This window comes from Spermophilus citellus, assembly GCF_964194105.1.
Source record: "Spermophilus citellus genome assembly, chromosome: 3".
Taxonomy (NCBI): Eukaryota; Metazoa; Chordata; class Mammalia; order Rodentia; family Sciuridae; genus Spermophilus; species Spermophilus citellus.
In genome coordinates this window covers 74,318,853-74,343,609 of record NC_138184.1, presented here as the reverse complement: position 1 = coordinate 74,343,609, position 24,757 = coordinate 74,318,853, and the positions used below count along the sequence as shown (strand labels likewise).

Sequence of the window (24,757 nt, the reverse complement as noted above, 5' to 3'; positions counted from 1 at the left end):
GGCTGTTAGCTTGGTGCCCACCCACCTTGCCGAAAAAAAAATTTTTTTCTAGCTGGATTAAAGCACCAACATTCACCAAATGCTGAACTCTACCATGAATTGTCCCACAGTCAGGGGGCTAGTGTGAGCACTGGCAGCCACTGACACAACAGATATGCACATGTTGTGTAGAAAAAGAAGACAGGAAAGGAAAATATCACATTGTTAGTAGTGGTTATTATTATTATTTTTTAGAGAGAGAATTTTTTAATATTTATTTTTTAGTTTTCGGTGGACACAACATCTTTTTTTTATTGGTTGCTCAAAACATTACAATGATCTTGACATATCATATATCATACATTTGATTCAAATGGGGTATGAATTCTTATTTTTCCTACGTGTACAGACTGCAGGATCACATTGATTATACAGCCACGTTTATACATACTGCCATACTAGTGTCTGTTGTATTCTGCTGCCCTTTTTATCCCCTTTCTATACCCCCTCCCCTCCCCTCCCCTCCCCTCCCATCATCTCTCTCTACCCCATCTACTGTAACTCATTTCTCTCTCTTTTTTCCCCTTCCCCCTCACATCCTCTTATATGTATTTTTGTATAACAATAAGGGTCTCCTTCCATCTTCCATGCAATTCCCCTTCTCTCTCCCATTCCCTCCCACCTCTCGTCCCTGCTTAATGATAATCTTTTTCTCATGCTCTTCCTCCCTGCTCTGTTTTGAGTTGCCCTCCTTATATCAAAGAAGACATTCGGCATTTGTTTTTTAGGGATTGGCTAACTTCACTTAGCATAATCTGATCTAATACTATCCATTTCCCTGCAAATGCCATGATTTCATTATTTTTTAGTGCTGAGTAATATTCCATGACACAACATCTTTATTTTATTTTTTATGTGGTGTTGAGGATCGAACCCAGTGCCCTGTGCATGCCAGGCGAGCGCACTACCAATTGAGCCACATTCCCAGCCCCAATAGTGGTTATTTTTAAATGGTAGGATTTCAGTAATGTCAAATCTTCTTTTAAGTTAGCTTTATAAAAATGATCAACTCACAAATAAATTCCATGTCAAGCAAATGCTTCTGAATAGTTCATGAGCGGCACTATCAATATAAATACAATCGCTCTGTGTACTCTTGTTTCCACTAAGGACTTAGTGGAGTCACTTGCAAGTGACAGCAAAGATGAGGAGGACACACTGAATGTCCAGTGGGAGAACCCACTGAAAGAAACTGAGAAAGAAACAAAGAAAGAAACTGAGAAAGCAACACTTCTATTTCAGATGAAGACAAGTGTTCATCTGAAACAGAAGTGTTACTTTCTCAATTTCTTTCTATTGCAATTAAATTAAAATATGAAAATCTGAACATGTATAGTTTATGATATATTCAGTTTCCTTGCTAGGAGAAATTCCATTGGAAAATCTGTTACCAACTGACACCTCAATCAAGATACCACTGAAAAATGACAACATCTGTACAAGCTGAATAGCAGCAAGGCCTTTCATCAACAGCATTTTTCCTCCTTGGAGAAGTTTTTTTTTTTTTTTAATTGCCAACCACAGTAGACTTGACACATACATTCCATGTAAAGACGCAGGAGATTTACTCTTTTGTTTCCTCCACTTAACCACTCTTTTCTAATATCAACAAGGGAACAGAAGGCCTGTGCACATAGGGAACAGCATGGCATGATCCTCATTGTGATTCTTTCACTGTAATTGCAGGTAGACACAAGATAGACGAAGAAAGGCATGTACTGTGAAGTCACTTACTTGGCGATAAATCATTTAGATGATGAGATAGATGAAACTGTCTTTGTGGCTTTAGTGTGCAGAGCTACCCAGATTCCAGCTTCCTTCTGTGGATGGGGATTGGGGAAGTTGTGGTAGAAATTAATTGTTCAGATAAAGAACCATGGTCATTCTCTGTAGTCCTGGAAAAGCCTGTGTTCCCTTTAGTTGGAGTGAGGGTATGTGCATGGGAGTGGGGTGTGTCTATGTGTGGATCCATGTGGTCTGATTCTGATGATGCCTGCGACTGAAGTTTTGTGTCTTTCTTTCTGTAAGATATTTGTTCCCTTAGCTGCCAGTGTCAATGTTCTCAACCAAAAATGCTGATACTGTTGGAACGTGAATATATACAGAAGAAAGTGAATCAAATTGTAAACTTTATATGTATATTGATTGCTACATGTACTTGAATGAACATGGGCAAATATCCCATCAATATCCAAGACTGTTCACAAGGCCCTAAATGGACAAAGCTGGTTCCTATTCTCTGTTGTTGGATTAGTAACATATTATCATAAATCTTACCTATCAGCCTCATCCACATGGCATTTGATTGGTCATTCAGTCTTGACACTTTTCTCACTCACTTTCCTGTGAAAGGCCTTACAATTCATTCCCAGAATCCATCTTAGTATGGTGTTCTGGGTAGTGTTTAGTGTTCCTTTGCAGTGAGTCCCTAGTATAGCTGTTCATGTGCCACACCCAGTAATGACAGGAAAATGAGGTTGGAAGAGAATGAGGAAGAAAGTTCACTGCAATTTTCTCCATGTAGATCTCATATTTACCTTCAGATAATGCTGCCAAGACTGGGCAATGCCATGTGCATATGAAATCTGTCTCCTATCACTTATCCTGGTCATGGTTTCTATATACTGGCCAGAAACACTGTAAACTGTACAGAGAAACAAGAGTTTTGCTGGAGGGACTGAGCATCAGGGTGAGCATGTGGCTTCCTTTTTAAGAGGCTCAGGGGCAAGACATCCATTTAAGTAAGAAAGAAACTAATGCAGCCTTGGGATAGGAGAATCTCCATAATATGCCTGTTGAACATACAAGTTGAAATAGTTCTTGGTTGCTTCTGTAGGTCTTTGTGTGGAAACAAGTCAAGGTAGTTATTTTAAAAACAACAACAACAACAACAACAAAAAAAAAACATAAAATGACCCAATTTTTTATGGGAGTTCACCTCTACAACATGTTTTCTGTATCAATACATTTTATTTTAATAAACTTTGATCACACTGTGGGTGAGAATATTTCCCCCACCAAACAGCATGCCACTTGTTTAACCCAGAAACTATGTGCTTGAGACAAGATTGTCCAAAAAAGCTTAAATCTCCAGGTCACAGTTTCCCAAGAGTTCTGAAGGAGACTCAGCTATGGGAATTTGGAGATAAAACTCAAAAGGGGCTCCAGGAATTCATGGAGAGCTGTCAAGTAGGCTCCATGAAGGACAGTAGGGCAAAGCCCTGGGATGGCCCTTGGGATGGAACAAGAGTTAGGGAGCAGGAGAAAGACAGGAAGGCAAAGCCATGGGATGGGAGGTAGATTTCAAGGTTGCAGATCAACATCATCAACTGAGCAAGTTAAGGATGTTTAGGCTCCTTATGAGTGGGAATGAACAAGTGACATGATCACTGTCTAGCTCTCTCCTAATATCCTGGAATTTTTTCTCACTCTAGTCAAAAAGGCAATCATCAAGAATACAATAATAATAAGTGCTGAGGATGTGGAGGAAAAGGTACATTGTTGGTGGCACTGAAAATTAGTAGAACCACTGTTGAAAGCAGTATTGAGGCTCCTCTAAAAATAGGAATGGAATCACCATATTTTTTAATGTTTATTTTTAGTTGTAGTTGGACACAATACCTTTTATTTATTTATTTATATGTGGTGCTAAGGATTGAACCCAGGGCCTTGCATGTGCTAGGCGAACACTCTACTGCTGAGCCACAACCCACACCACAGCCCTAGGACCCTACTATCTCATTCCTCAGTATTTATCTAAAAAACTAAAATCAGCACACTGTAGTGTTACAGCCACATCAATGTACAAACATTGCTCATTCACAATGCCAAGTTATGGAACCAGCCCACAATGAAGAATAAAATTATGGCATGGAGAATATCATGTGAAGTAAATAAGCCAGATACAGAGTCAAAAGTCAAATGTTTTCTCTCATATGGGGTGGCTAGATCAAATAAGGCATACAAGGGTGGGCAAATAGAAGAGACCTGTGGAGCAAAGGAAGTGGATTAATGGGGGAAGCAGGAAAGGAGAGGAACAGTGAAATAAAATTGGCCAAATTATGCTAGGTACATAAGTACATATATGACTACATAATAGTGAGTTTCATCTTTTATCTATCTATTTAGCATTAATTTAAAAAATTATAAGTAAATAGAAGAGAGACCATTAGAGTAGAGAAAAGGGAACAGAAGGAGGGAGGAGGGGAGACAAAGAGGACATACTGGTGACTATATTGGAGCAAATTATATTCCATACTTGTATGTTTGTATCAAGATGAACTCCATTATTATGTATAACTATAATGTACCAATAAGAAAAAGGAAAGAAACTGAGATCTCTGAGATATCCTGTGCTTGATGAGTGCAGAATTTTTGCTATTTTGGGGATGCTGGGAGAATGTATTGACCAGGGACAGTGCCATCTGACCAAAGGGGTGGACATATGGTGATGGGAGGAATCAGAGCCTAGTGGCTCTCTCATGGAGGGTCTTGGGGTGAGGTTCCAAAAGGTAAATAAGACTGTCCCTTGCCCCTGAAGGAGCTGGGGAGAGATGAAAGGTTGTGAGTCTGGGTTTGGGTGAGAAACATTACTATCAGGAAGACTCATGATCAGAGTGGATGCAGCTACTACCTGTTCTCAGCCAGGCCTTGGTGCAGCTGTTCTGACAGTGGGCAGATCAGCAGGTAGCAGATGTAGGGATATGCCAACTTCCTTCATTGAACCATCAAAGCACCAGCCCAGCAGGAAACATTTAATTAGCATTAATCACTCACCCACTGTCGGACAGTTGAAGGAACATTGATTTTTGGCACAGCCATAAAGTGGCAGTTGATTTGGAATGTCCTAAGTTCTGAGCCAGTTTGAGAGCCAGGGAGCCCACTGGTCACTTGGAGTGGTTAACTGCTTATCAGGAGGGCTCAAGGCATCTGACAGTAAGAAGATGCTAAGGAGGATGGTCAGAAGGTTGGGCTTTTTGTTGTCCTTCAGATGGGTTTTATTTCATTTAGGCCAGAAATTCAACAGTAGGTGCAAAATAAATTAAGTTTAGGTCAGGAATGAAAAGGTAAGGGTTGTAACTTGAACTAGTTTTTTGGTGGGGTGGGGCTCAGGTACTTCTTTCAGGGTATCAGTATTCTTGAGGAAATCTTGGCATAGGAGAATTTTAGAAAGAGTGGAAAGAGCTCTTGGTTTAGGGCTCCAGGGCATCATCTAGAGGACTCAGGTGTTCAGGAATCTCTGTCCCCAGGGAACTAACTACATTTTTTTTTTCTCAGATCCATCAGGCATCTGTATTGGCTTTAAATTTCAATTCCTTGAATTGTAAGATGTGGATGTCAGCCCCTGTTCTGCCCATTCTGTGGTGCTGATGTGGGGATCTTGGGAAGTAACAGATATTTTCCGTGAGCTGCAAAGCATCAGACCCATGCAAAGGAAGGAGAGTTTATGTCTCTTCTTAAATAATTGTTATCTTTACAACATAACATAGGACGTATTAACATCTACATCCCCAAACAGAAGATTGAGGTACAATGGGGTGTAGACGCCTTTCACAGGTATAGCTTCTAAGTAGAATTTTATTCTAGGCTATGAGGCCCAGCCCCTGTGCACTGAGTAAATCTTCTCCACCTTTCTTTATGATCTCATCACAGTAAAGGCATTGTCTTTATAATCATTCAGTGAGGTTTTTAGTGTGCACCATTCTGAAGGATATTCCTGAACTCCAGCTTTCACTCAGATGGCTTTGATGTATGCACAATGAAAAGGGAGATAAAAAATTTGAACTGAGTTACACAAAATTACATATAAGAGTTTGTGAGGGGAAAGGGGAAAAAAACAAGGGAGAGAATTAAACAACAGCAGATGGGATAGAGAGGGAAAATGAGAGGGAAGGGGAGGGGGGATAGTAGGGGATAGGAAAGGTAGCAGAATACAACAGTCATTAATATGGTATTATGTAAAAATGTGGATGTGTAACCGATGTGATTCTGCAACTTGTATTTGGGGTAAAAAAGGGGAGTTCATAACCCACTTGAATCAAATGTATGGAAGATGATATGTCATGAGCTTTGTAATGTTTTGAACAACCAATAAAAAAAAATTTGAACTGAGAACATTCAAAATTCTCTCTTTTATTTTGAAATATAACATTGCATTATTGTGAACTATAGTCATTATACAATAAAACATCAGAAATTATTCCTAATATCTAATTGTGACATGAAACACATTCACCATCATATTCCCAGTCTCTGGTAGCTACTCTTTTCAACTTCTGAGATCAACATTTTTAGATTCTACATATGATTGAGATTATTTTACTTAACATAATGTCCTTTAGGTCCACCCTTGTTTTTGTAAAGGACAAGACTGGTCTCACCACAAAGTAACTTAATGACTATCATTGTACATTGCATACATGTATAAAAATGTCACAGTGGACTCAGAGAAATGTACATGTTTTATGTGTACATTCAAAAAAGTTGGAACTATGAAAACATTACTAATTATCAATGGTTTTCTGCCAGTGAGATGTCAACATCAGACTCTTACAATACATTTCCCAGGTTCTTGCCTCCCAACTAGAAGAATTGCTCCTCAGAGGTCAAGATAATCTACTGCCAACCCCATACAGTGGGTCACAAGTATCTGCCTTTGTCTGGACAATAGGGTGCACCCTGCAGAAGAGTCAAATGAAGGTACTGTGCAAATTCAATCATTTACTGTATTCAAGAATAATGAATATAGGTTTATTCAGTGTCCCATATTTAAGAGAAAACTTTAAAAATACTATGCAATATTCTTTCATTTTCTGTATGAAAATTTTAATTCATTAAGCCAATCAGGAGTTCTACAAGTACCCAGTAAAGTTCTATTTATATCTTTAATTTGGTTCATTTGTAAAGACAAACAACATCTCAATGCAATATTTAAACACATAGCCAAATTTTGAAAATTAGCTGCTATAGATCTCTTCCTGAAATAATGTCACCAGATTTTTTTTAAAAATAGGATTTATTTGAAACAGTTTTAGGTTGACATACAAACTGAACAGACAGTATATAAAGTTCTCAACCCTACCCCAGTTTCCTTTTTAAAAATGCTTTTAGTTGTGCATTATAATTATGCATAATAGTTAGATTTGGTTTCCTTTTTTAAACAACTTACCATAGTGTTATTTATTTATTTATTTATTGCAAGGACTGAACAAATGTTAGTAAATTATTCTTAACTAGAGTCCAGAGTTTCATTATGACTCACTTAGTGTTACACAGTTCTATGGATTTTGATAAATGTATAATGTCATACATGCTAATTACATGTAATTAATTTTCCTGTCATGAACATTCCCTTAACTTCACTTATAAATCCCTCTCTTCTTTGCCCAGCATTTTTTCTGTCTCTATAGTTTTTTCCCCCAGAATTTCTTACAGTTTGAGTCATAGAGTATTCAGCTTTTTTCAGAATGACTTATTTCATTTTTTCAGTAAACAATTAAGATTTTAAAATCTCTATAACTTTGTAACTGAAAGATTTTATTACTGAATAAAATTTCACTGGAGAGATGTAGTAGAATTCGTTGGTGCATTCACCTGATACAGGGAATCTCATTTGCTTGCAGTTTGTGCAACTATGATTAAAGCTGCCATAAACATTCTTGTGCCCCCAACCCTTTTTATTTTTATTTTGAGACAGGGTCTCATTAAGTTCCTTACAATCTTGATAAGTTGCTGAGGCTGGCTTTGCATTTGCAATTCTTTTGCTTCAGCCTCCTGAGTTGCTCGGATGACAGATGTAAATATCAACAGCAGGCCCTGTGTATGTTTTTGTGTGCATATATTTCTAAATTTTATATGAATGCACAGAATAATGGATTTCACTGAGGCATGTTTGTATATGAATATAACATACTTTGATCTATTCATCCCTTGATCCCCAGTTACCACCCTTACCCTCTCCTCCTTTCTGTGAGACCCTTCCATTTCTCTAATAGTCTCCCTTCTATTTTGATGGACAAAGATTTTTAATTTAATGTGCAAATACCTAAGATTATGATTACTAACTTGAATGATAAGATTATATATTTTTTTGTAGGAACATGTCAGGCTTCAGAAGAGAATCCATCTGAGTCTGGTGCTTTCTTTTATGAAATGTTATTAGTTGATGATTCAAGTTCCTTAATAGATATTTGATGGTTCAAATTGTCTTTTTTCTTGAGTGAGTTTTTGGTAGTTTTTGCCATTGAAGAATTGGCCCATTTCATCAAAACTATCAAATTTGTGGGCAGAGAGTTGTTAAAAATATTGCTTCATTTCCTTCTTCTATTGTTTATGGACTCACTAGTGATATCTCTTCTTTAATTTATACTATTGGTTTATTGTGTATTTTCCCTTTTTATGTGGGTATACTGGCTAGAGTTTTATAGAGTTTGGGGATCATTTTAAAGACCTAGATTTTAGGTGTGCTGATGTTAGGTATAGATATTCTTTTTCCCTTACTATTTCCCCAAATAATTGCTATTTTTTCTTTTCTTCTGTTTTATATTACTGTGATTTCCCCCTCTGTTTTTGTAAGATGGGAACTTAACTTATTGATTTTAGGTCTATTGATTTTCTATAATATTGCATACGGTGGTTTAGATTTCCCTCTGAGCACTGTTTTAACTGCATTCAACAGAGTTTTACAAATGTATGTTTTAATTTCATTTTGTTCAAAATATTTAAAAATTTCCATGTAGGCTTTTCTTTGACCCACGAGTTTTGTACATTATGTTGTGTAATCTCCAAATATTTGGGGGAGTTCTCTAGTTCTCTTTCTGTTGTTGAATTCTAATTTTGTTCCAGAAGCATATTTTATATTTTCCCATTCTATTTTATTTTTAGAAATATTTAGTGAATCTACTCAAATGAATGAAGCTTACATGATACAATAGTGAAAAATATTAGAAATATATACATAATAAAAAGTGAATATAAATTATTCAACTCCATGGACACTTCCAGTTAATCATTCATTCAAACCCATATTCACCTTTTTCTTTATAGAGATAGCATACATACATGACATGAACATTCTGGCTAAAAAAAAAGTCAGAGCTTTTAACAACATTCTCAAATTTTAAAAATAGCATGGAAAATGTTTCACCAACAATATTCTACATAAGTGTAAGTCCCAGATTTACTTTCATGATTTTATCATGCCAGAAACATGGTTTATTTTAATTTTTTAGTTTAAAATTTTTTTTTTGGTACTGGGTATTGAACCCAGGGCTACCATTGAGCTATATCTCTAGCCCTTTTTATTATTTATTTTGAGAGAAAGTGGCCCTAAGTTGCTGAGGCTGGCCTTGGACTTCCTACCTCAGCCTCCTGAGTGGCTGGGATTATAGCATCCATAGTGCCTGGGAGGTTTTCATTTAAAAAAAACAGATATTGGTGTCATAATACATTGCTTATTAATAATTAAGGCACTTGCATACACTATATCTTACTGTGAACAAAAGTCTTTAATATTGGTTATTTACTATTATGTTTTAAACTTTGAAAGTCTATTCAACAAAAAGAAAATAGCAGTACACATTCAAGTTTTTTTTTTATAAAACACAATAAAAATTAATGATTGGTCTTTGTGGTTCCTAGTAATAAGTCATGTCTTATTTTTTCACATAGTATAAATTATATTCTTAAGCAGGACTACATTAAGACCCAGTAGTTCTTAAACAATTTTACCAGAAAACCACATAAATCCCAAATGTAGCAAAGGCGAACAATCTTTGTAGTGCACTCTCACATCATTGAAGTTGAAGCTGCTCCTTTTGGATATTTTTCCACTGTGATGTGAAATAGATTGTTAGATTTTCATTAGAGGTCTTATTATGTGAATTTTTAAAAAATTTGATTTGTTATATATGACAACAGAATGCATTACAATTCATATTTCACATATAGAGCACAATTTTTCATATCTCTGGTTATACAAAAGTAGTCACATCCTTTGTGTCTTCTTCATGTCTTAATGATGACCATCACATTCCACCATATTTGTTACCCCTATGCCCTCTCCCTTACCCTCCCTCCCCTTTCCCCCTTTGCCTTATCTAGAGTTTATTTAATTTGCCCCCCACAGTATATTATAGATCATCATCCTTAAATCAGAGAAATCATTTGGCATTTGGTTTTTTGAGATTGGCTAACTTCACTTTGCATTATATTTTCCAGCTTCATCCATTTACCTGAAAATGCCATGATTTTATTCTCTTTTAATGCTGAATAATATTCCATTGTGTATATATACCACATTTTCTTTATTCATTCATTTACTGAAGAGCATCTAGGTTGGTTCCACAGTTTAGCTATTATGAATTGTGCTGCTATAAACGTTGATGTGGCTGCGTCCTTATAGTATTTTATTTTTAAGTTTTTGGGTATAGACTGAGGAGAGGGATTGCTGGGTCAAATGGTGGTTCCATTCCAAGTTTTCCAAGGAATCTCCATACTGCTTTCCATATTGGCTGCACCAACTTGCAGTCCCACCAACAATTTGTGAGTGTGCCTCTTTACCCACATGCTCACCAACAATTATTGTTGTTTTTATTCTTAATAGCTGTCATTCTGACTGGAGTGAGATGAAATCTTAGAGTAGTTTTGATTTGCATTTCTTTAATTGCTAGAGATGTTGAACATTTTTTCATATATTTGCTGATTGATTGTATATCCTCTTTTGAGAAGTGTCTGTTCAGTTCCTTGGCCCATTTATTGATTGGGTTATTTATTTTGGGGTTTTTAAAATAGAGTTCTTTATATATTCTAGAGATTAGTGCTCTATTTGATGTGCGTGTGGTAAGAATTTGTTCCCAATTAGTAGGCTCTCTATTCACCTCACTGATTGTTTCTTTTGCTGAGAAGAAGCTTTTTTTAGTTTAAATCCATCCCATTTATTGATTCTTGATATTAATTCTTGCACTATAAGAGTCTTATTGAGGAAGTTGGGGCCTAAACTCACATGATGGAGATTTGGACCTACTTTTTCTTTTAATAGAGACACAATGTCTCTAGGTTCTTGATTCACTTTGAGTTTTGTGCATGGTGAGAGATAGGGGTTTAATTTCATTTTGTTGCATATGAATTTCCAATTTCCCAGCACCATTTGTTGAAGAGGCTATCTTTTCTACAATGTATGTTTTTGTTACCTTTGTCAAATACAGCATCCCTTCATGTTCAAAACGCTAGAAAAACAGGGATAACAGGAACATATCTCAGCATGGTAAAAGCTATCTATGCTAAGCCCCAGGCCAACATCATTCTAAATGGAGAAACATTGAAAATATTCCCTCTAAAAACTGGAACAAGACAGGGATACCCTCTTTCAACACTGCTTTTTAACATAGTTCTTGAAACACTGGCCAGAGCAATGAGAGAGACAAAAGAAAAAAATTAAAGGGCTACAGATAGGTAAAGAAGAACTCAAATTAGCACTATTTGCCGATGATATGATTCTATACTTAGAAGTCCCAAAAAGTTTCACCAGAAAACTTCTAAAACTAGTAAATGAATTCAGCAATATAATTGATTCAACACCCATAAATTAAAGGCATTTCTGTATATCAGTGACAAATCCTCTGAAAAGGAAACAAGGACAACTACCCCTTTTACAAGAGCATTTAAAAAAACTTGGAAATCAACTTAATGAAGAAGGTGAAAGACCTCTACAATGAAACTACAGAATGCTAGAGAAAAAACGTTAAAGAAGATCTTACAAGATGGAAAGATCTCCCTTGTTCTTGGATAGGCAGAATTAATATTGTCAAAATGACCAAACTACCAAATTGTATTGGATTTAATACAATTCCAATCAAAATTCCAATAATATTGCTCATAGAAATAGAAAAAATCAGTCATTAAATTCATCTGGAAAAATAAGAGACCCAGAATAGCTAAAGCAACCCTTAGCAAGAAGAGTAAAGTAGATGGCTTACTATACCAGAACTATACTACAGAGCAATAGTAACAAATAGTAACTGCATGGTATTGGCACCAAAACAGACTTGTAGACCAATGGTACAGAATAGAGGACACAGAGACTAACCCACATAATTATGGTTGTTGAGTGAATTTTTTAAAAGAAAAAATGCTTCAGTTCTTCCTCAGTTCTCAGAAGAGGCCTATTTTTGGAAATCATAATCCAGGATGGTTTGAATAATCAAATGCTCTTTAGTAAATAAAATCTCTCAATGCAACTATAATAAATAAGCATCTACATCCTTAGCTATATTACCAGTATATCCTGGAACTAAAGTAAGATGGTTTTCTTGTTCCCACAAACCACTTACTTGTTATTTAAAAATTTTAAAATCTGAATATTTTCATCACTTTTAATTTGTTTTGGATGACCACCACCTTTTTATTACAGCTTAGGACCAGTGTAAACCACTATCACATATTCTTCAAATTTGCTGTTAAGTAATGACTTTACAAGAGGCAACAAGTCTACTCAGCAGCCAAGTGAGATATTATTTTTATTCCTGTGAATTATTAGTGAGTACAGGCAGGCAGTCTATCACAACTCTAAGATCTTCTGCTCTTACTAAATAAGCTACAGGTTCACTTATACTTCTCTTTGTCCAGAAAGTAAAACTACATTCAATCTCAAACTACAGCTAAACAAAGCTTGGGCCATTGTTTCATGATCCAGAGAAACCTCAGGAAAAAAAAAAGCCACTGTATTAGATGACGAGTTTTCCTGTCTGCGAAGAACCAGAATCACTGGAGTTAATCAAATATGTATGATCATCATGGCATAATTTTGCAGGCAGGTAGCCTGCACAAGCCAGTTCATATTCTTTATTTGCCATGTAGCAGTTCCCATTTATCTAGAGAGCTGTTTTTTTTTAACTATAACAAGGATTTGGGAAAGGATGTTGCATTCAACTGTTGTATTTATAAAAGCAGCCAACTGTTTTAGAGATTTCTTAACATGCTTCATGTTTTTATTAGTGAAATTAGAGATCTTTTTTCTAGGAAGATCTTTCTTCAATGGAATGATCCTCAATATTATTACAAAAGTTTCATTTTTTAACATTGTGCGCTTCAGATGTCATAATCTCTTAAATTCTGGCACCTCACACCAGCACTGGTGCTGGCAAACCACCCACTGGACAGCCTAGAGCATCTGTTGGCTGCAGGGCCAGGCCCCACTGAGAGCCATTCAAACCTCCCATTCTTTTTGTTTTCTTATGTCAAGGTATGTTTGATGGCCCTGTTGTCCATCTTGAGAAATGTTTCCTGTGACCTTGAGAAGAACTTATATTGTCTAATTGTTGAAGTGGCAATTGTACAAGTACCAATTAGGTCTGGTTGAATGATAGTGCTTTTCGAAATTTTTTAAAAAAATACTTTTCAGTTGTAGATGGACATAATGCTTTTATTTTATTTATTTATTTTTATGTGGTTCTGAGAATCCAACCCAGTGTTTCACACGTGCTAGGCAAGTGCTCTGCCACTGAGCTACAGCCCCAGCCCCTTTTCTTAGTTTTATCGGGGGTACTTCTATGACAAGGTACCAAACTCTTTGGCTTGAAATAACTGATTTTATATATATATAATCAGTTATTTTTTTTAAGAAATATACTGTTTCACAGTTCTCCATAATCAGAGTGTAGACATGTATCAAATCTATAGGGCAGATTTTTCCTTGTTTTTTTTTCCTCCCCTCTACCTTTGGCCACTTTGCTGGCTTTCCAGGCTTGCAACTTCAACACTTTACTCTGCCTCCACCAGTGCCTGGCATTCCCTTTTCATGGATTTGTTTCCTTTCCTTATAAAAGCATCAGCCAAATGGATAAGAGGTCCACCCCAATTCAGGGTGACCTCACCTTAACTGATTTCATCTGTAATGACTGTACTTCCAAAAAGGGCATGTTGTGAGACTTTTTTTTTTTTTTATTCTCAGGGACATAATTTGACCCATAACAGAGTTGTTCAGTACAATGATGACCTTGTTTATGCTATTCCTGCTGGATCCTTTAGGTACTGATAAAGGGGTGTTTAACTCTTCCACTATAATACTGTATTAACTTCTCATTGTGATTCCATCCATTTTGGTCTCAAGAATTTTGATGATTTGTTGTTAGGTGCATACAAAAAAAAAAAAAGACTCTCTTGACTTCTTCGAGAATCAATCCCTCTATCATTAGGTAATGCCTCTATTTTCCCTAATCGTTTTCTTGTCCTGAGGACTGTTTTAAATCCAATATTAAGTCTTTTAAATTCACAAGCACACATGCTTTAACATTTATTTAGTTAGTCTTTAGTTTCTTTCAGTAACAATTTCTGGTTTTAAGTGTACCAAACTTTCCTTCTCTGTTTAAATTTATTGCTATATGTATTTTTTATTTTAGATGTGTTTATAAATGGAATTACTTTTTAAAATGTCTTTTTTGTGTTGGTAATTACTGGTGCATGCAGACAAAATGTTTCTTTTGATCTTCTGACTTGCAACTTTGCAGGATTTGTTCATCAATTTTGGGGAACTTTCTTGTGCAGTCTTTGAGATTTTTAATGTGTGGGATCATGTCCTCTGGGAGAAGAGATATCTAATTTCCTCCCTTCAAACCTGATACCTTTAATATTTTTCTCATCTAATTGCTGTAACTAGAATTTCAAGTCCAGTGATAAATAGCCATAGTAAAAGTAGACATCTTTGACCTGTTGCTGATTTTGTGGAAGGTTTTCAGACTTTAAAAAAATATATGTTTTTTTTTAGTTGCAGATGGATACATTTCTAATTTTTTTGGATATTTATGGACCTTTATTTTATTCATTTATTTATATGTGGTGCTGAGAATCAAACCCAGTGCCTTACACATGCTAGGCCAGTGCTCTACCAATGAACCCCAGCCCTAGCCCTATAATACTTTTATTTATTTATTTTTATGTGGTGCTGAGGATCGAACCCATATGCCTTATATATATATGCAAGGCAAGCGCTCTACCAATGAGCTTCAACCCGAGTCCAGTTTTCAGCTTTTAATACTGCCAAAATAAACACTTGCCAATGATTAAAATCATTAATATTACATATATTTCACCACAAAGTCTAGAAGTGAAACAGAATACATGATAAATGCAGTAGCAGCAGGTGATGGATTTGTTAAAGTCAAATAATTTGGTAAAATTTAAAGTGGAAATCAGGGGAGATGTCTGGGCTTCAAGATGGGGATGAAAGAGTGAAAAGCCACTGATATTCAATCATATAGTGCATTTTATTATGAATCCATTTGTAAATGGACTGTTTCAGGTGTATTTGGTTAGACTTAGCTAGAAAGCCAAGGTTTTGTTATTTCCCCTTTCTACTCCTTTTAAAAATTTTGGTTTGATTCTTTTCAGTTATACATTAGGATTGGAAATTAATTTGCTCTAATTCAGTCCCCAGTATTTCCCCTCTCCCTTCCTCTCTACTCTACTGATCTTTCTCCTATTTACTTTTTGTGTTCCAATGAGGAGTACATTCCAGCAGAAACTCAGTCTGTATTTTCAATCACTTATCTGTCTATGCCAAAAAAGATCCCCAAATCATTCTTTAGCAACTCCTATGTACTGAAAATTATCTGAATTCTCCTAGATTCCCCAGTGGTGCTGATGTAAGAGCTCACAAGTTTCAAGGCAGAGGGTAAAGTTCTATCTATCAGCAAGGAAATGATGTCTTTCTTTGTTTGACATCTTACATGCTCCCTCGCCCCCTTTGCTTTCTTTTTTAATCAGCTTCAGACATGAACATCTGACCAAGTACTTTATAACTACACAATTCCCTTTGCCAAGGAATGTCAACTGCAAGTCTCTTGCCAATGGATACCTGACTCCAGATTGTATTCATGTATGACAGCATCAGTTACAAATTGGAGGATAGTGAGAATTTCTCTTTATAATACATTTTCTGGTTATTAAGGAATTTTATATGTATCAACAAAAATGGACTTGAGAAATCTTCCATATAAAGACGATGGCCTTGGTGCATGTGCCCTCTAGGCTTTACTTTTTGACCATTTCCTGGATCTCTGTTTCCCATCTAGTTTTCCCATGTCATCATGGTAAACAAAGTCCTGTGCAAGCAGGATGTGGCATGATGTGATGCTCAAAGTGTCCTTCTTTCTTTAATTGTAGGTGGACTCAGGAGCAAATGAAAACTATATGTATTCTCAATTCACTTACTTGCTGAGGGAAAATTGAAGTGCTGAAAAAGTTTCAACTTTCTTGCCTGTTTTTGTCTACAAAGCCATCCTGATTCCAGATTCCTGCTGGAAAAGAGGACTGGGGGTTTGGTGAAAGAAACTGATAGTCCAGTGAAGACTGATGACCATCTATTACAGTCCTCAGGTGGAGCTCTATCATTTTTGTGGTTTTTGGCATGACCAATAGGAGGTATTAACCAGCGAGTCTGTGTATAGTGGGTGGGAATGTGTTCACTCGTGTGCATTTCCCCAGAAGATATGCTCCCACATTCATAGCACAACACAAATGGCAATTTTCTAAAAATAAAAATCCCACATCCCTGCACACTTAATATAAATCAATTTATTCAGCCATCTCCACAGCAGAATCTGAAAGTTAGTTTAATGTCACCAATTCTTAGATGGACATGATTTAGGGATGAGTGATCAGATTCTTGACCCTGTAAGTAGAATAGGCACATGTGAACCCAGGCACTGGTCCCAGTGGTGATACTCTGGGCTACAAAATTGTATTCATAATTCAGCTATGGAATAACTTAAAGTCACCAGGCTAGGGAGTTCAGCACATCTGTATGGCTCTGGAAGGATTATATTTACAGAGGTCCCAAACATTGTCAATCATTATGTGATCCCTGTAGTCAAGTAACCTAGAGTGCATTAGGTACATTTAACATCAGACTTTGGTACTGACAATAATGCAAAGGACACATAGCCCACAGGGTTCTGGTAAGTTCACATATTTTGACAGGTGTGAGGCACCTAGTAGGATAGTCAAGGTTCACAGCTGCTAGTGCTGGGGTTCCTTGCTGTCTGTGAACAAGAATCAAGAAGTTATTCTGTAGTTATTTAATAATGTGACTACCATTAGCTTTAGAAATGCTCAACCTCATTAGCACACAAAATCAAGGGATAGTGACAAATAAGAACTCAAACTACAACTTAGATGTTAGCCTTGGTTTATCACCCTTGTTGCAAATCTCTCTTCCAGCTGGGTTAGGGTGTCAGCACTCACCACTGCTGAACTCCATCATGAACTGACCCATTATCCCAGGACTAGTGTGAGTGTGAGCAGCTAGTGACACAGTGGATTTGCATCTTGTGTAGAAAAGGCAGAAAGGGCCACGTATGGTGTATACACCTCTAATCCCATCTGCTCTGGAGGTTGAGGCAGGACTGACCACAATTTTGAGGCCAGTCTGGGCAACCTAGTGATAACCACTTTCAAGAGCGCTAGGGGTGTAGCTTAGTGCTAGAGTGCTTGCCTAGCATGCAAAAGGCCTGGGTTTGATCCCAAATATTGGAAAGAAAGGAAGGAAAAAGATTTAGGGAGGGATCAGTAGTGGTTATTTTTAAATGGTAAGATTTTAATGTTTTAAAATCTTTAGTGACAAATTATTTTTTATAAATATTAGAAAGTAAATGTAGTAGAATATTTTGTCTATAACTGAATCCAGTCTGCCAAACAAGGTTGCTATTAATAAAGTAAAAAACCTTTTAAAGAGACAATATGCATAGTAGCAGCATTTGTGCATCCAGGGGTAAAATGTGATCTTAGAAGATATCAAGAAGATTATGACCATTTAGCTCTGCATCTGAATGGGCAAGAAGAGGCCTGGATGCAATTATTGAAACACAGCATGGACTTTAGTGTTTATTTCCTTTTTAGACTATTTCACATCAATTAGTTTGATTTTGGCTTGAAAGCCAAAGGCTCTGTTTCTCATCTCTTTCCTGCTCCATTCCTTTGCCTTTCACGCTTGCCATGCATCCATATCAAGTAATGCCCCTCAATAATTCATGAGCAGAAACAACCAGATACTGACAATTACTCTTTGACCTCTTAGTTTCCTCTGAGGACTTGTTGGAATCACTTGCAAGTGACAGCAACGACAAGGAGGACCCACTGAATGTCCTGGTAAGGTCTCATTATCTTCCTTTGAAATGGAAGTGTTGTCTTCTTGGTTTCTTTCTACTGAAAATCTGAAGATGCATAGTTTAGATGATATATACAGTTTCCTTGGTGAAGAGTCTATTAGCAACTGATACCACATTCAAGACAATTTTTAAAAATCACATGATCATTTTAAAGTGTATAGTTGAAAGCATTTTCCTCAGCAACTCCCTGGAAAATAATTTTGTAATTTCCAACCACAAGAGACTTTAGATATACGTCACCCGGGAAGATGTGATGTCTTGGCGAAAGTAGGTTTGATCTGTCCTTGCCTTTGGGTTCCTCTGACTTGACCTGCTTTCCATCTGTTTTCCTAATGTCACAAAATGAAGAAGAGAATCAGGATGGACTGTCCACATTAGTGATCCTTTCTCTGTAATTACAGGTGGATGCAAGAGGAACTGAAAATGGTATGCACTGTGGAATCACTCACTTGCTGATGAATTGTCTAGATGATGAGGAAGGTGGAACTGTCTTGCTGACTTTCATGTGGAGAGCCGCCCTGATTCCAACTGTCTTCCATGGATAAGGACTGGGATATGGTGGTAGGAACTGATTTTCCAGTTGAACTGATGGCCATTCTTCATTTCCTCTGAAAGCAACTTGTTCCCTTTAGGTGGTATGAGGATATGTGTTCAGGGAAGCAGTGTGTCTGTGTGTGCATTTGTGTGATATTATTCTGATTGTGTCTGTGTGTGGGTTTTTGTGTATTTTACTAAATATTTATTCCCTTAGTTGCCAGTGTGAATGTTCTCAATAAAAATGCTATCTTTATTGCAGCATGATTATAAATAGATATAAATTAATCAAATTATACACTCTATATGTGTGCAATTTACTGCATGTCAAGTATACCTCAATTAACATGGAAAATATCACATCAAAACCCAGGACAATGTTCCCAGGATATAAAGGTGACAAAGATGTGTTTCATAATCCCTGTTAATGAGCTAGTAGCAACTTCATTTTATAATGAATCACCTGTCATCAGGCCTCTATACTTGTTCTTGGCATTTGATTAGTCATAATTCTTTATTCTTGACAATTTTTTTATACATAACCCTTTTCTCAAAAAGACCTTAGAATTAATTTATCCAACCCAGTTTGAACATGGAGTGCTGGGAAGGGTATTTCCTTTGTAATGAAACCCTGGTACAGCCACAGTTCTAGTAGAAATCTAACAGAAAGAGCCTGAAGGCAGAGTTGGGGAAATTCACTCCAAATTTCTCCATGGAGGTCTAATAATTGATAATGTTACTAAGAGTAGCACATGCCTTTTGTATGTGAAAAATCTGTCTCCCCTCATTTACTCTGGTCATGGTTTTGTTGCACTGGACAGAAATACTGTAAAATGTATGGTGAAAAAGAGGTTTGCTTGAGGTACTGAACATCAGGTTGAGCTTCCTTTCTAGAAGGACTAAGGGGAAGTCATTCACTGCAAGGTGGAGAGAGATAGATGCAGCCAAGGAAAAGAATCTCCATCATATCTCCTTGGTTGTTTCTGAGATCTTTACAATGAAACAAGGTCAACATAGTTCTAAGTCTAAGTGAATATAAAATAAGCCAAGCAATGATTTGAGTTTACTTTGGCAACATTTTTTTTGTGGAAAATATTGAATTGTAATAAAATTTGATCACCCTATAGGTGTGAATATTTTCCCCATAAAAATAAGATGAGGGTAATTTTGTCTCAAAATTGTTTCCCCATAAAAACAAGATGAGGGTAATTTTGTCTCAAAATTGTTTCCCCATAAAAACAAGATGAGGGTAATTTTGTCTCAAGTCCATGGTTTCTGAGGGTAACTAAGTGAAATTTGTAAACATTAGAGTCTGAGGGTAACAAGTGAAATTTGTAAATATTAGAAATTTGTAAATATATAAGACTCTAATATTTACAAATTTCACTTAGTTACCCTCAGAAACCATGGACTTGAGACAAAATTATCCTAGAAATCTTGAATTTCTAGATGATAGCTCACTAATAATTCTGCTGTGTGTGATTAGAGATAAAAACCAGTGTTACCACCCCTTAGGCTCCATGAATTTATGGAGAGCTGTCCAGTGGATTCCATGAGAGAGAGAAGAAGGGCAGAGCATAGTATAGACCTTATGAAGGACAATAGTTACCTGGCTGGAGGAAGACATAAAGGAATCCTTCTCCTGGGATGAAGGTGGATGCCAAGGTTGCAGGTCTACAGAATCAGGTTAACATCATTATCTGAGCAAGTCATACAATTAGGCCCTTCCTGAGTGGGAATGAGCAAGATGTGACTCTTACAGGTGACATAAGCATTGCACAATTGTCTCTTAAAAGCCAGGAGAGAGAAGCCTTCTTCATGTGCATGTCTTTTCTATCTCCCTGTGTGATAGTAATGACTATAATGATGACAGTTATACCCACAGAAAATAGTGAGAGTTAGAGAAAAGGAGTCAGGTGCCCACATCTCTGGTCCAAACTGGCAGGAATTAAGTTTATAGTGATGGACTTCAGGGTTGGTCCTAAGACTGAAATTCCATATGCTGGGACAGAAGTCCACCTTTTATTGCTTCTCAAAGTTTTCAGACAATCAGTTCTCATGGAGAGAGTTCTGGTTAAGGATTGTCTGGCCCAGAAAACGTATTTAAACTGTGTTTGGTCAGTGCAGTTGTAGCACATTCTAATGGCAGTGTGGGGTTGAATACATGGGCTCTACTACAAGGTGAGCTCAGGTCAGTGATATGGGCTCATCTCACTCTCCAGGTGGTCCTTGCCTGCTCCCTTGAATGGTTCAGAGGACATCGATTTGAAAGTGTCTCTGACATATCCTAGAATTGACAGCCTTAAATTCTGTCTATGTCCTCCATTCATGGGTAGAGGGGTCTTGGCCCTGGGCAGTCACTACATGGGCAGGACCCATATACTTTTCATTCCTCCTCATTCCTGAGCTTAGTCCTGGTCAGCTTGTCTTAGTTCCAGGAGTATCTGATTAAAATACCCTGGGCTTGGATCTTCCTCAGGTGTGGAAAAGTCCCCTCTTTAATTCTTCTGTCCTGTTGTGCCCCACCCCAAGACAGGTGGATGTTCAGGCTCTGACCCAGGCTCAGGAGGATAAAGGTAGGCTCCTGAAGACAACATTGCTTCCCTTGCCTCTTAGCTCTCACTGGGCTCATCACTTCCTGATAGGTTTTCCTGGGCACTATTGGGAATCCACATGGGCCTGGACTTTAGCCTCATTGTTTTAGCATCTCCAGGAACTCATAAAATGCTGGCCCTTGTGCATGTTCTCGGAGTGCATTTGTTAGTGAATAATTGGATCAGGCTAGCATACTACTCTGAAAGGGAAAGCCAAGGGAAGGGAGGTTATGTCTTCCCCATCTTTGGACTTTAGGTCATTGCCATTCAATGTGTAAGTCCTCCATGGTTGCTACCTATATTTAATTTAATTTAACTAAATGAAATCAAAGATTTGGAACCTCAAGAGAATATTCCAACCTCTTGTGGGCAGTTGCTTTCTGAGCCTTGCCTGGGGTCTGTCCATTGAACTCATAAATCTCAATGCATCTGCAGCAAAGTTGAAAATTCAGGTTTGTATGTTTGGAAGTTAGAATCATAATGGGTTAGTGGAAGTGAGAAGTTGGGTTGTAGTACATTATCCAAACTCTGTCCTCAAGGCTTCTTTTAGCTTTCCTTTTATTGGTTTGGTTTTTTGTGGTGCTGGAGAGTGAACCCAGGGCCTTGGGCATGCAAGGCAAACACTTCAACAACTGAACTACATCCCCAGCCCTTTGCTTCCTTTTTATTGAGGCAACCATGATTCCATTTAGGGCCCACTGAATAACCCAGGACAATGTCTCCATTTCAAGGTCCTTAATCACATCTGCAAAGTATTTTTAGCCATATAAGGTGACAATCACAGATCCTAGGAAGATCCTGATGATGACCTGTTAAATTCTGTGCAGTCTTATCTCTGCAAAGATACCAGACTCAGTCCTGAGTGGAGTTAAAAGGAGACACCATCAATCAGTATCTGATTCCACATGGGAGAGGAGAGGCCTCTACAGGTTGTTTCCTATGAAACAGCTGCTGTTCCAAGAGGAGGAAATGAGAAGTAATAAGTGCCATTTGATGAGTGTAGATTCAGATTGTGGGATAAAGTTGAAGACACAAGAGCCAAGTATACAAGATTCCAGAAGGATAATCCTGGTTTTGTTCAGAAGATCCACAACAGACTGAACATAAGAGTCATGACATATGCACCGACATCTCCATTTTCTCATCTAGTACCATTAAGGTCGGAATGTTTGAGTTCCCTCTTCCCCCAGTTCCAGTGCTACAGGATCCCTCTGGCCTTCACTGCAGCCCTATTCTCCCCCGCCCCACCACTCATTTTCTTCCTGTTCTCAAACTGGACAGGCATTTTGCTACCTCAGCCTGTGTGCAGTCTGTGTCCATGCCTTGAATTAGGTCCCTTCTAGCTCCTACAGCTACTTGCTGCTTAGGCCTCAGAAAGTAATAGCTAGGCAACCCTGCCAGTTCATCGGCCTTTGTAACTTTCCATCCAGCCTGTTTGTTTTCTCAGAGATTTAGTGACACCTTGCCACTTTACAATACTTTTGTGTGTGTGTGTGTGTGTGTGTGTGTGTGTGTGTGTGTGTGTGATTGAACTCAGGGCCTCCTGTATGCTAGGCAAGTACTCTGACATTGAGATACATCCCAGGCCCACAATTTGTCACTTTAAAATAATGGTCATTGTGTGTGTGTATGTGTGTGTGTGTGTGTGTGTGTGTGTGTGTGTGTGTTTCTTTTTCTCCTTGTTTCATTGTATCCACAGCCCCTCAAGGACAATGTCAAAGGGAGAAGAGTGTGAGAGGCTCCATTTGCATGTGAAAATGGAAGATTTTTATTAGCCCCATTCTGTGCAGCAAACCCAAGTCCAATGGGGAACAATACCAAGACTTCATTTGAATGTACCTATTACACTATTCCTCCACTCATTCATTCCTTCAACTGTGTAGCTGGGAACCTCAGGTTCCCCTGGTTCACAAGCTTTGAGATGTTTGGTCAATAGCAGGACAGATACAGGAAATATAGCAACCCTAGTAAACTGCCTATTTCTCTTGCACACTAGGGTCACCATGGCCTGGGCACAGAGATTTAGGATCACTTAGAAAACAGGGTCACAGTCCCAGACTCCATTCCCCCACCACCTTAAAAAAATACAGTTTGTGTAGGCTGAGTATTCCCCAGGCATGAGTGAAGAAGTTGAATTCAAAAGACCCAAAGAGATCACTGTCTCCCATTGGAATGAACTTGAATGTGGCTTCCACTTTGGTGACAACCCCTCCCCCACTTCTTCATCTAACAAAGATCCTCCACATCTCTCCAGAAGCCTAACTCTATCTCCCCTACCCTCAAAAGCGACTGGGAGGAAGTAAGTGTCAAAAGCTGACAGGCATTGCAAGCCATCCCAGAGATTCCAGGCCTCCATCTGGCTCCACACAATTCCCCATAGTGGTCAAGGGGCACAGGTGCAGTCTGGAAATCCACAACCCTTCACGACTGGCTCCCCATCCTGATTTAACAACAGGTATTTCCTGTTGGGGTCAAAAGCCCTGAATTTGGGAAATGTCAGAAGCCCTTAAGTCCTCTGAAGGGCTCTGTAGGGAAGCAGCACTAAGGGAGGGGGTAGAGCTAAAGGAAGACCATGAGAACCTCTGAAAAAGCCCTGGAAATCCAAACCCGCTGGGAATACTGAGGAAAGCATGCTTTATCGAGGATAAGTGAACTGAATCCAGGTGGGGGTTACTCAGGTCAGGGTTACATAAATGGGTGCAGAGAGAAGGTTACATGGGACTTACAAAGGGCAGTGGTATCTTTCTAGAGAAACAAGTGGGTGGAGCTGGGAGATGAGAGGCACCCCTGCACCCTGAATACCATGGAGGGAAGGGGTTGCCCCCGTAAGCATCCACCCTGGGATGGTTCAGGTCAGGACCTCACTCTTCCCATCCCAGGTTCCCCTGTCTCACCCGACACCCTTCCTCCCTCTATTTTGACCCTCCTGCCCCCACCATATACCCTCACCTTCACCCTCCTATCCCTACATCCTGCCTTCACCCTCCTATCCCTACATCCTGCCTTCACCCTCCTATCCCTACATCCTGCCTTCACCCTCCTATCCCTACATCCTGCCTTCACCCTCCTATCCCTACATCCTGCTTTCACCTCCTTGCTTCTCTCTTTGCTTCACCCTCACTCTTCTATCTGCACCCACCCCATCTTCCACTTACCTCCACTATCTCCCCTTCACCATACCGTCCCCATCCCTGCCCCTCCTACCCTCACCCCACTTCACTGCCATCTCCTGCCTTCACTCTCCTACTTGAACCCGATCCTCTTCGCCTCTCCTCCATTCTCCTGCCTGGGGCTCCACTCCCACCTACACGCCTATACTCTGTTTAATGTTTTGAGTATGATATTGAATAGGAGTGGTGAGAGTGGACAGCCTTGTCTTGTTCCTGATTTTAGAGGAAATGCTTTTAGGTTTTCTCCATTTAGTATGAT

At 38.3% G+C, this 24,757-nt stretch overlaps 1 protein-coding gene and 1 pseudogene across 7 annotated transcripts in view; one reads left to right on the top strand and one right to left on the bottom strand.

Moving 5' to 3' along the window:
• ZNF70 (zinc finger protein 70) overlaps positions 1-19,755 on the top strand; it is a 71,278-nt gene extending 51,523 nt beyond the window's left edge. For 3 of the 6 annotated variants that reach the window (XR_014020770.1, XR_014020772.1, XR_014020774.1), the window contains 4 exons: positions 6,607-6,738; positions 16,198-16,410; positions 18,110-18,180; positions 18,602-19,755. The gene's annotated coding sequence lies outside the window, so the exon portion shown is untranslated. Of the gene's footprint in view, positions 1-1,725; positions 1,887-6,606; positions 6,739-16,197; positions 16,456-18,109; positions 18,181-18,601 lie in introns of all 6 variants that reach the window. The other 3 variants (XR_014020771.1, XR_014020773.1, XR_014020769.1) reach the window with 3 other exon arrangements.
• LOC308644973 (KATNB1-like protein 1) lies at positions 11,473-13,136 on the bottom strand (annotated as a pseudogene). Its single transcript has one exon. The product of its transcript is annotated as a KATNB1-like protein 1 (transcript).
• Positions 19,756-24,757: the final 5,002 nt, after the last annotated feature.